At 41.3% G+C, this 12,264-nt stretch overlaps 1 protein-coding gene across 2 annotated transcripts in view; it reads left to right on the plus strand.

Moving 5' to 3' along the window:
• Positions 1 to 6,887: 6,887 nt before the first annotated feature.
• syn3 (synapsin III) overlaps positions 6,888 to 12,264 on the plus strand; it is a 139,252-nt gene continuing 133,875 nt past the window's right edge. Inside the window, exon 1 of one of the 2 annotated variants that reach the window (XM_026147442.1) lies at positions 6,888 to 7,081. The gene's annotated coding sequence lies outside the window, so the exon portion shown is untranslated. The remainder of the gene's footprint in view (positions 7,082 to 12,264) is intronic. The other variant, XM_026147441.1, reaches the window with a different exon arrangement.

Below are 12,264 nucleotides of genomic sequence, written 5' to 3' on the forward strand. Positions count from 1 at the left end.
AGGAAGACTGATTCTATTACATGTCATATCCATCTCACAGCTGACACATCCACATCATGGTGACATTTAAAACTTTCCTCTCTGTGCTTCCAAGTTGCAAAGCATAATGCTGACAAATGGCATTATGCTGTCCATCTTACATATACAGTCTATGCTTTATCTTCATATCTTAGATTTTCTGCCCACTTCTTTTTTCCTTTAGCCCGCCCCTTTTAGCATAAGTACCTGTTGAGGAGGCGGGGTTAAAATAGGGAGGCAGGTACACAAACAAACTGATAAAGCCACCAAGGTGTTATCAAACCAAATGCATTGTGTTTCCATATATATTTATTTTTAATGTATGTGGTCCTGTTTCATTTCCAAATAAATCTACATTATTTCAGCCTGTTTGCATGAATGATATCAAGTCCCCCATCAACCACCACAGGTGGGGGACAAAGAAAAAGACAAAGAGCTCAGCCTCCACATTAGATTACAAAGACCCAATTCCCAGGGCGAAAATAAATTTGGCTGCCACTTCTGCTGCATCCATTTATCCACCACCCGTGCTTCATTATGCCTCTGCTGCCCATTAAGATAGAGCTGTCCTATGGGAAATGCAGCTGTGTCCTGCAGGATGCAGAAAGCTCACCCAGCGACAGTAAATATCCACTGACATTAACCAGCTTGAGTGGGGCCCCTTCCTGTCTGACGTGTGCTTCGTGGCGGCTGCAGTCCTGGCCCTGGCTGTCATTTCCTGGACCTCCAGAGTCAGCTGCCAGGACCTTCCAGGCTTCGGCGTATCAGACAATCTGGTCTTTCCTGCAATGCACTGGCTTATGAATTAAATATGACTCCTTTCTGCTTTGTTTGCACGCGGCCCTCCCGGCGTGTGAGATGTTTATGTTTCTGCTGAGTCACAGTGGTTTAGCTCCAGCTGATGGAAGAATGCTATGGCAAAAACCGCAGGGGGGGGGCTATGAAAGCGAGTCAGATCTTTATTTCTGGCTGATGGCAGAAGTTTTTGTGGAGTATCTGAAATAGCTGCTTAAACTTAAATTGAAGGTGCAGGCAGCAGATCCATGCATGAGCAGCCTCAGTAGATGAAAAAGGCACCTGTGGATCAGCTGACTGGTAATGGTGTCGATATACAGATATATTTAAAGTTACATAGTATATTTCTATGTTGTTAAAGATGCTTTATGTAGCAAGACTTCAGACATCTTTGTGGTGCAACAGTGTAATGTAAGTAAGTAATGTAAGGGGTTCAAAAGTCGTCTAGGGAATTTATGTTTGAGATTTTAGAAAGCATCTTTTTATAGATTTTTTTAAAAGAACTCTTTGATTTATTAACAAATATCTAAAAAATAATGACAATTCCCCCTCAGCTCAGCTCTACTTGGTGGTCAGTGCTAATTAGGAAATGATTATCATGCTCTCATGCAAAATTAATATAGCTAGCCATCGGTAGTGAATGCAAGGTAATACTGGCATTAAGGTCAAAGCACTTAGATCCCTCAAAGCTTTTCTGGCTTCATTTAGGTGCGATAATTAATAAAAAACAAAACAAAAACAAAAAAACAACGTATCTACTTATCCCACAAGACCCCTGATGATGTACCTGATGATGTCATTCTGCCCTTTAGGGTGAAGCACAAGAAGCAACTGAGCAGTGGGAAATGTGGTCTTCCTACAATTCTGCATAATTCTCACATGGTGGTAATACTCAGGTCTGCAGTTATTTTTTCACTTTCTGTGATGTTGTCATTTCCTAAAGAAAACCAATAAGGATGCTGTAGAGAAGATGTGTTGCATTACTATTTTGGTGCTCAGCGGATTTAAACAACACATCTACAACTGTTTCCTCTACAAATGGTGCTTAAGAGAAAGGAACACATTCGAGAACAACTTGAAACGTGCTTGGAAGTTGTGCTGAGGACTTGGTCTGAGAATAGAGTCCATATGTGAGTGGCCTGAGGGTTGATGGTCTGGAGGTGTGGGACCTGATTGACCCGAGACGCTACCAGTGGGCAGCGAGTCAAACGGGTGGTGGGTGGGGGTCACCTGTGATGGCCCTTGTTCTCCTCAGACAGGAGGATCTGGCGATGGCCTCCAGGGGTCACAGAGGGCAGCCAGTTATTTTTTGGCCAGTGTTAATTACCCTCTGCGCAGCCTTCCTGTTCTCATTGTGGCCCCTGCGTACCAAACATCCAGGCAGTAGGAGAGTCTCTACTGTGGAGTGATACAAGGCCAGCAGCAGCTTCCTGGCCTCCTGCATCAATTATAGATTTCTTTTCTTAGAAAAAGAGTGAGAGCCACATTTTACATTGTAGCTCTAAAAAATAATCTGCTTTGCTTTTCATTTGGAGCGTAAAGGCCTTTACATACCTGAGGTGTAAAATGCAAATATTTCAAACGTTTAAAATATTTTTGGGACTCACCTATTCATAATGCAGCCGTTCATAGTGACCGCGTAATTTCACTTGACAAATTTGGTGCAAAAAGTAGTCGTGATACAGCTTTACAGCTACACCTTCCTTGGATCAAACCATGAAATTTGTCTCTCTGCATGCCTTCTTGTGAGAAATGGATGAACCTAGAATTTCTGTTTCTTCCATTTCTCTGAACATGAGGACCAGCTCATGATCGCTGTCAACTTCCTGTTTTTTATCATAGTGCATTTGTTGAGGGTGAATTTTTCAAAAAAAAAAAAAGGCAACATGTTTGGCGTGTATATAGGTTACACAGTAAGTTTGGATCCGTGAAATCCAGAAATTCATTGCAATTTTTCAAAATGCATTAAGTGTGTAAAATATTTCCTAAAGATGTCTTTGCAGATGGAATTCTTTTTGTAATAGAAGTCACTATAAGTCACCCCCTCCTGGCTATTAGAGAGAATGCAGGTTCAAGGCATTTCTTTAAAAAAAATGTTATAGCCATCTTTTATATACAGTCTATACAAAACCCCTGTAGACATCCTTGTTAATTAATTTATTGCAGTAAATGCATATCATTTGAAAGCCTTTTCGCAGTTTCCACGAAAAGAAATAAAACTTAAAGAAAGTGAGTCTGAGGATTGAAAACAATGAATGCAGTGCTTCTCAGGTGTACTTCTTCGCCCTTTCCTGTTTAAGCCATCTTTTATACCAATCAGCATTCAGTCTTTGCATAGTTCAGTAGTTGTTCCTCTACAGCAGGGGTGACCAACTCCAGGCCTCGAGCGCCGGTGTCCTGCAGGTTTTAGATCTCACCCTGGGTCAACACACCAGAATCAAATGATTAGTTCATCACCAGGCCTCTGGAGAACTTCAAGACATGTTGAGGAGGTCATTTAGCCACTTAAATCAGCTGTGTTGGATCAAGGACACATCTAAAACCTGCAGGACTCCGGCCCTCGAGGCCTGGACTTCCCCCAGGTTGACTTTATATCTAAAACAACACCAGTGAACGACGTCACAGCAGCTACATCCATGATTTATATACAGTCTGTGGTTCCACTATATGCACATTTTACTCATTTGCATGTCTGCTGGAGGTCTCTTAACCCCAAAATGTGATTGTAACTGTATTAAACAACTCACTTGGTCATTTTCCAGAATCCACAGTTTCATTATACATCTAATCTGAACCCCCAAGCCCCCCCCCCCAACAAGAACAACCCAAAGCAGCAAAAACTGCACTAACAGTGCCGCTGCTGTGAGACAGAGACTTCAATCTTCTGATGCTGCGCCGTCATGTCAGTTTGTATTTGTGTTCAGCTGCTGTACAGATGTGTCCTGCTGTGAGCTGATGACAGCATTTGCACTGCACTTTGGGGATGCAGCCTCCTTCTCTTTTCTTGTCTGCAACAGCTGTTTCACTGATGGAAAACTGAGCCAGGGCAGCAATGGATTTATGGCCAAGAGCAGGCTGGATCATAAACTGTCACTGATACTACTAATGGATAAAAAAAAAAGTCAAACAGGCTTAAAATCGAAACAAAGCAGCATAAAATATACATACAAAAGCTGATTCATGTGTACATCTGTAAACAACCATCAACAGCTCGTGCTGAGAGCTTTACTGCAGTGCAACATAAAAAAGTGGCGTTAATTAGATCCCATTGCAACGTTTCTGACTGCGTTTGCATCCGGAGGGCTGGGAGATGGACCACTGCTTTTAATTAGAGTGTAATTAGCTCCAAAACAATCCTGGGATTTGTACATTCATTCACACTCTTACCCCTGAATTCATTAAAAGTTTTCTTAATCCAGCTCTGTGCCCGTGATGCTGTTGGCGTGCTCATTGAAGAGAGCGCAGAGTCATTATGAGGCAAGCATGCTGCATAACAAACTGATGAAACCTACTCTTATTGCATCAGCTTTTTCTGTTTTGACCCCAGTGAAACAAACTGGGCATCGTGTCTGCAGACAGGCGGCTAATAAAAATCATCAGTGACGTTATTACTGTCTGTTACATCAGTGAAAGCCAGGCGGTCCGCTTTTAATCCCTCTTTTTTTTTTTTGCTGTCATCAAATATTTACTACTGCTGATATCAGCATCACCAATATCTTCCCACTGGTTTCTTCATTTATATTTTGTTGTGATGATGGTAAGTGGTGGTATGTTGGGAGGCTACCTATCATCGAAGCATTAGTAGATGTTTTATTGGTCACTTGTGGGAAGAGTACATACCTGTAGACCAGAGGTGTCCAACTCCAGGCCTCGAGGGCCGGTGTCCTGCAGGTTTTAGAATAGAATAGAATAGCCTTTATTGTCATTGTACAGAGTACAACGAAATTGGAGTGCCACTCCCTTGGTGCAAGTTTCAATAATAAATATAAATGTAAAATATAAAAAGTACAAAAAAAACAATCGTAAGTACTCAAACAATAGTATGTACAATATATACAGGATAGCAGCATTAATATGATGACAGTATGAATAGCAGCATTAATATAATGACAGTGACGGTATGGAATAGGTTCAATTGTTTTTGTGCTTATTTACTACGGTGATAGCTCTGGGAAAGAAGCTATCCCTGAATCTGTTTGTCCTGGTTTTATGTGACCTGTACCGTCGGCCTGACGGTAATAGTTCAAACAGTTGGTTGCTGGGGTGAGAGTAGTCCTTGATGATATTGCCAGCTCTGTTGAGGTACCGAGAGTTGGGCAGAGAGCAGCCAGTGATCTTCTGGGCTGTGTTGATGACCCTCTGCAGTACTTTCCTGTCCGCAGCTGAGCACCCTGCATACCATGTTGTTATGCCGTACGTTAGGATGCTCTCTATGGTGGCTCTGTAAAATGTCACCAGCAGCCTCTCCTCCAGGTTGTTCCTCCTGAGCACTCTCAGAAAGTGGAGACGCTGCTGGGCCTTTTTAACCACCGCTGTAGTATTTGCAGTCCAGGAGAGGTCATCAGATATCTGCACGCCCAGAAACCTCATGGAGTGTACCCTCTCCACACAGCTCCCGTGAATGTAAAGTGGGTCTGCTCTGCCCTTCCTGAAGTCCAAGATAAGTTCTTTAGTTTTCGTGGTGTTCAGTTGGAGGTTGTTAACTGAACACCACTCAGTCAGTCTGTTGACCTCATCTCTGTAGTCCTACTCATCCCCCCTTGAGATGAGTCCAACCACTGTGGTGTCATCCACAGTGGTTAGATCTCACCCTGGGTCAACACACCTGAATCACATGATTAGTTCATTGCCAGGCCTCTGGAGAGCTTCAGGACATGTTGAGGAGGTCATGTAGCCATTTAAATCAGCTGTGTTGGATCAAGGACACATCTTAAACATGCAGGACACCGACCCTCGAAGCCTGGAGTTGGACACCTGTGCTGTAGACTTTGGTTGTGGCATGTTGAGCGCCTTAATTCTTTGTGTGCAGATTCAGTGAGGTGCTGGAATCATTCCTCAGAGATTTTAGTCCATGTTTACATGACAGCCCACAGTTGCAGCAGATTTGTCAGCTCGGCATCTGTAATTTGAATCTACTGTTCCACCACATCTCAATGGTGCTCAATTGGATTTAGATCTGGTGACTGTGGAGGCAATCTCAGTGCAGTGAACTTACTGTCATAAGTGCCTCTCTTGGATTAATACCACCGCAGTAAGATCAGTACTTTGTTTCTATCTTCCAAGTTCAGTTTGTAGCCCACTGAACATAAGTCTGAACCTTTTAGTGCTGACTTTCATGTCTATTATATTTATAGCATAAGTCCTTTAAGTCCTTTAAAGACGGGCGCATTTAGATTGCAGGTCTCAGAAAAACCCAGTTTCAAAATTATTGTGGAAAGTAAAAAAGATGTAAAAGTGATTTAGTGTTCATTCAAATGTGTTCAGAATTTATGATTCATACACACTGCTCTCCCCTAGATAAGATGCCTTTTATAGGGTAAAATTATCAGTACTGGTATCAGTATCAGAAATACTGAATTTACTTGGCATCTGATCGATATCAAAATCTGCAGTGTCATAGCGCTACATTACATTTCGGGGGCAAATGTTGCACTTTGTGTCTGTGTGTGTGTCTCTCTGTGTGTGTTGCATTATTTCACACAAGTTTAGCAATGAAATATTAGACAATTTAAGATTTTTGCAGACTGTCACCGTAACCATGGTGATTCTCTTTGTCAGTGTCCCTTTGCACATTCTCTATATGCGCTGACATCCTTTGTTATAACAAGCTTCAAGAGATCAACAAATACAGCAAACTAAATACATGGATCAGCAGGTTCATATTTTCTACATTAAATAAGCATTTCATGATTAATTTTTAAAAAATCAAAAAAAATATTTAAAGGGATATTTGAATTAAACACACGAGAAAAATTTTTTAAATATAATTTTCTTTAATTTATTTTTCCATTTAATTTTAAGAAATAATTATCCGACCAATGAGCTTACAGGACCGACTGCGGTAATGAATACGCTACACCCCTCACGTTCCCAGCATGCATTGTGGAGAGAGAGTGAGAGAAAGAGAGTGAGGGGGACTTGGCTGGGAGGCTGAGGAGGACCGCGGACCTGAGCGCAAAAGAAGAAGAGGCAGCAGCATCAGTAGAAGAAGACGAAGGGTCATCGCCCGACACTTGCTGATAACTGACAATTGCCGCTCAGGTAAATTGTGCGTGTTTGCGCTTTCTGGTTCTCAGCATCATGCCCACGTTTCTGTTCCCAGCCTTTGTCGGGGTGTTTGTGCTTCCTGCTGCGGGTTCATTCTGTTAGGAGAGAACAGCTGCTGCTTCACACAATGAAGCTTTTTTTTTCCTGGGCATTAATCATGTTTTATTGATTATTATCGCTCCGATGGAAAAATGTGTTTTGGCTACACGAGCGCAGCGTTTTGCTGTGTCAGACTCATTTGAATTGGCAGCTCGTGTGATATGGATCTGTGCAGGGATTCCCTCAGCCGTGTCTCTGCAGCCTGCAGTCCAGTCACTCCGCTGTAAGGGAGGGGAGGTGGGGCTATCCATGTCATGACTGTGACCAGGGGGTGGCCAGTCTAGTGCTGTGTTAAGGCAGATGTCAGGCTACATTAACTCGTGTGTGTGTGTGGTTCCCATTCAGAGACATGAAACTGATGGAGAAGAGCCTGTTTTAGTCCTAATTGAGCTCCTACTTGTCACTAATCTGGTTTAAAGTAAAAAGCTAACTTTTAGATTTTACTTTTTTAAGGTATTTTAATTATTTTAGGTAATATCTTGATATATTAAAAATCATATATATGCTTTTAACCCAATTTAAACCTGCAGTAACTATTTCGGCAGCAGACACAAGCGCAGCACAGAAAATTGACATTTTTATTTTGACTTCTTAGCATACAAATCAGAGCTGACCATGTGTGTGTATGATGACAGTACAGAATGTCACTGGCTATATGAAAGCTTAATAAATTTAAATACATTTAAGAACATTAAAAAAAGATAAAGAGTTGCTGATTCGGAATCAAGTAAATATTGGCAATTGGTTGAAAAAGCTGATATTGGTCAGAAAAATACTTTAACATCATTTGTTTCTGGCCTTCTGGTCCAAGATTTACTCTATTTCTGTGTCTGTTAATTTAAACTAGGTGTAGTTTTTTAGCTGCTAAATGCTAGCCAGTTGCTAGCACAGGGGTGCTTGCGACCACCATCTTGATTACTAGCCTGTTGCTAAGGCTGTTTCTTTTTTTTTTCTTTTTTCTTTTGAATACGCTTTATTGACAAAGCACAAAATACAGATATACAAATACAAAATAGCAAACACAATGTCAAGGGGTTCGTATAAAAAAAACAAAATAGACACAGTCTATTAAAGAATCACATGATATTGAACAGGGAACAAGTTTATGGTTTTGACAGCTTTTAGATTTTGAGAATGTTGTATGGTTTTAACATATTGTTTGGTTTCATTTAAAAAGCACTGAAAGGATGGTTTTGTGTTAGAAAATTTCAACTTATGTATATGAAATTTAGCCAATAATATCAATAAATTAATCAAATAAAATTCGTTTGCCCTGTGCATGGGGTACTTAAAGAAACCAAACAATATTTTCTCGTAACAAAGAGAGAACTCAGAAAAGATAAAGGAAACAACAAAAACACAAAATTCTTGCCAGAAAAGATTTGTGTATAAGCATGACCAAAATAAATGAGAAATATCTTCCTTCACTGTTGCTAAGGCTGTTGTCGCTACCTGATCCGTACCGGATGCGCAAATCTTACGTCACTCCCTCTCTTTGCCAACATCGTGGCATTCAATATATTTGAATGATGGTTAGCGCTCAGTTAGCTCCTAGCATTTCTCAACAGCTCTGCCTCCTTTTCGACTGCCCGGGACTTTAAACAATGGATAATCCGTATACAAACAAATTCCTGCTTTTCTCCTCAACAGAGAGCGTCCCCCGATTGAACAAAAACGCCGTAAAAGAATAACAATGTTGTGTCACGTGAAGATTCATCAGCTAGATTAAGTGTTTACTGACAATTGATAGTGATAGCGGACATCATCATCACTATTCTAACAATCCTCTCCACACAGACAAGCATAAACACACTCGATTATCACTAAATCAAATTTAACACACATTTGTAATGATGCTAATTCAGTTTACAATAGGGTTCATTCGCTCGGTCAGCAGGTAGCGGTATCCTCGTACACTGGGGAGTAAACTGCCATTAAATGAAACAGAAGAAGAAAACATCTGCACATGCGCAGTACGGATCGGGTAGACCCGATTTGTACGTTTCACTACCCGATGCGTACCGGAAACCCGATCGGTACCCCGCATGCGCGAAAGGTGTCTACTTCCGGTCAAAGCGTTTTATGATAGTTATGGGTCAGAGTATCTGTTAAGATGTTAAGAATAATAAGTACCTCTTAAAATGTTTCCGATAATGACTCCCAGGACTCCCCGATCCTTGCTGCGCATGTGCAAAGTCGGACCGTACAAATCGGGCCTACCCGATCCGTACTGCGTATGTGCAGGGGTTTTCTTCTTCTTCTGTTCGTTTAATGGCAGTTTACTCCCCAGTGTACGAGGATACCGCCACCTGCTGACCGAGTGAATGAACCCTGTTGTAAACTGAATTTGCGTCATTACAAATGTGTGTTAAATTTGATTTAGTGATAGTCGAGTGTGTTTATGCTTGTCTGTGTGGAGAGGATTGATTGGAATAGTGATGATGATGTCCGCTATCACTGTCAATTGTCAGTAAACACTTCATCTGGCTGCTGAATCTTCACGTGACATATTATAAAGTCTGTATTATTAAGTCTATAATTAGGTGCCATTCTTCTTAATTTACGGCGCTGTTGTTCAATCGGGGAACGCTCTCTGTTGAGGAGAAAAGCAAAAATTTGTTGCGGATACGGATTATCCATTGTTTAAATGTCCCGGTAGTCGAAAAGGAGGCAGAGCTGTTGAGAAATGCTAGGAGCTAACTGGGCGCTAACCGTATCATTCAAATATATTGAATGTCGCAATGTTTGCAAAGAGAGGAAGTGACATAAGATTTGCGCATGCGGGGTACCGATCGGGTTTCCGGTATAGATCGGGTAGCGACAGTACGGTCCGACTTTGCACATGCGCAGCAAGGATCGGGGAGTCCTGATCCTTAACTATCTTTTTATTTTTCGTTTTTGTCTTTATTATATTGAAATGGTTCATTAATGCAAAAACTTTAAGAGGTACTTATTATTCTTAACATCTTAACAGATACTCTGACCCGTAACTATCGTAAAATGCTTCGACTGGAAGTAGACACCTTTCGCACATGCGGGGTACCGATTGGGTTTCCGGTATGGATCGGGTAGTGACAGCTGTATCCACACTGGAAGCGATTTGCTGGATGCTAAAGCTTTGACAGCTGGTCACTAGTGGACATTTCATGTTTTGTTTGTCTAGGTAGCTTTCAGATCCTTCTGTCCACCAATCAGAGTTTAGTAAAGATGTTTTGATTTAGATGAATGATGACTGTGCTGTTATTTTTTTTTTTGTTGCCAGGTTACAGATCAGATTCTACCACACCCAGTGTTTTTTCTTATTTACCCAGAGAGCTTAATTGTTGTGGAGCAAGAAAAAAAAGCACTTAAAGAGTAAATAAAATTTTTTTTCCTGGTCTTTAAATGTTGCAAACAAACATGCATATTTATTGTAATGCACTTCTGTGCTGCACAATGGATGCAGTGTTACAACGTAGTTATTAATATTTATTACCAATGACGCCACACTACAAAATAAACGCAATGAAATAGTAATGAGGTCATCAGGAGGCAGATGCAAGCCTTCTGTCCATCAGCAGTTATCTGCTTCCCTTCCAGCAGATGCTCCTCAGCATGAAAGGCCGACTGCAGCTGCTAATGATTCACGTTTTCTGGCTAAAAGATGAATCGCAAGATAAGAATGACCTTTTTGTCCTTAATCAGCCGGCGTTACTGGACGAATGTCAAAGTTAATGCAGAAAATAGAGCAGTTTGAGAAATGACTGGGAGAAACAAGCTGTAGTAATGTGGAGGCTTGTTCTGAATGAATCAATATGCCACTGATGCTGCGATTATGGAAATGATTCACTGACAACCTGTTGGTCATAGCTCAGATATGAAGGGAATGGGTGGTGTATTGGATTACGTCGTGCTGGAGCTCTATACCAAACGCTGGAAGCCAGAATTGTGTTTACACTTGTATTTTTTTCCCTTTAACTGAAAGATGTTGTTTGAGACTGACTGAGTGATTGATGGATTGATGAACCTCTAATCTCTGCAGTGATTCAGTACATTTAGTCGGCCTCCTGCCTTTTTGTGTGGACGTGCACTAATGCGGTGTCTGCAGTGACGGCTTGGCTCGGTCACTACCGCGGTGACTTGGCGGTGACTCCTCGCCTCACCGGCTCCTCGCTGCTGCTGCTGCTGCAGACACTTATAGTGAATTGAGACTGTTGTGTCACTTGAACCATCGAGTTTCGCAGTTTGACGATGACTTTCCTGCTCCTCCTAGGTGTGCTCTAAGTGCAAAATTAGTGAGATTTTCAGTTTAGGTCCAACGCTTCGTGGTTTTTGAAATGGATTTTGTATTCCTAATCGGAATTATGTCCCCATTATCCAAATTGCGTCTTGGCACAATGTCTTGCTTGGAAGTAAGTTGGTAGAAAGGAGAGGCAGTGCACTGAAAGCATTTCGCAGCATGTTAGCATTTTGGTGCATTGAAATCAACACCCTAGAGGCTAATAGTGTCTTCACAAGCTGCCATTTTGCAAGTTTTGCGATGGCTGATCAACTAAGCAGCAGGCGTCCACGCACCCTCCCACAGCAACTCAACATACCATCTTTGCTGTAAACGTCTCGGCCGCCGCAGAGGCGAGAACGTACAGGGAGAGAAAGATACTGCAGATTAACAGTATGTTTTATAATGTTGTGCAGTATTTTTGGACTTGTGATATGTTGGGAGGTTCTTATGGATCCAAGTCTGGAAATATATGTGGCAAAACCTTTTGCTTGGTGTGGCCCAAATGCAAAGGATTCAGTTTTCTGCAAAGTTAATCAAATTTAAAGGTTTTGGTTTTAACAGTCGGATTGAAATCGTTTTGAGCCAGTGCTGTATAAAGATGGATATATGTATGTATGCATAAATAACAGTTTAGCTGATAGCAAATGCCACTGCTCATATTTTCATATTTAGGATTTAGAACACTTTCTGCTCTGAGCACATTCTGTATTGAGTATGAACACTATATGTATTTATTACCATTAATTAATCTACTTTTTTATGTAGCAATTTCAGTAATGGACTCCTTATGAGGTCACGTAATACAGCCCAATAAAGTCATGCCA

Source organism: Astatotilapia calliptera, chromosome 17 (genome assembly GCF_900246225.1).
Source record: "Astatotilapia calliptera chromosome 17, fAstCal1.2, whole genome shotgun sequence".
NCBI lineage: Eukaryota > Metazoa > Chordata > Actinopteri > Cichliformes > Cichlidae > Astatotilapia > Astatotilapia calliptera.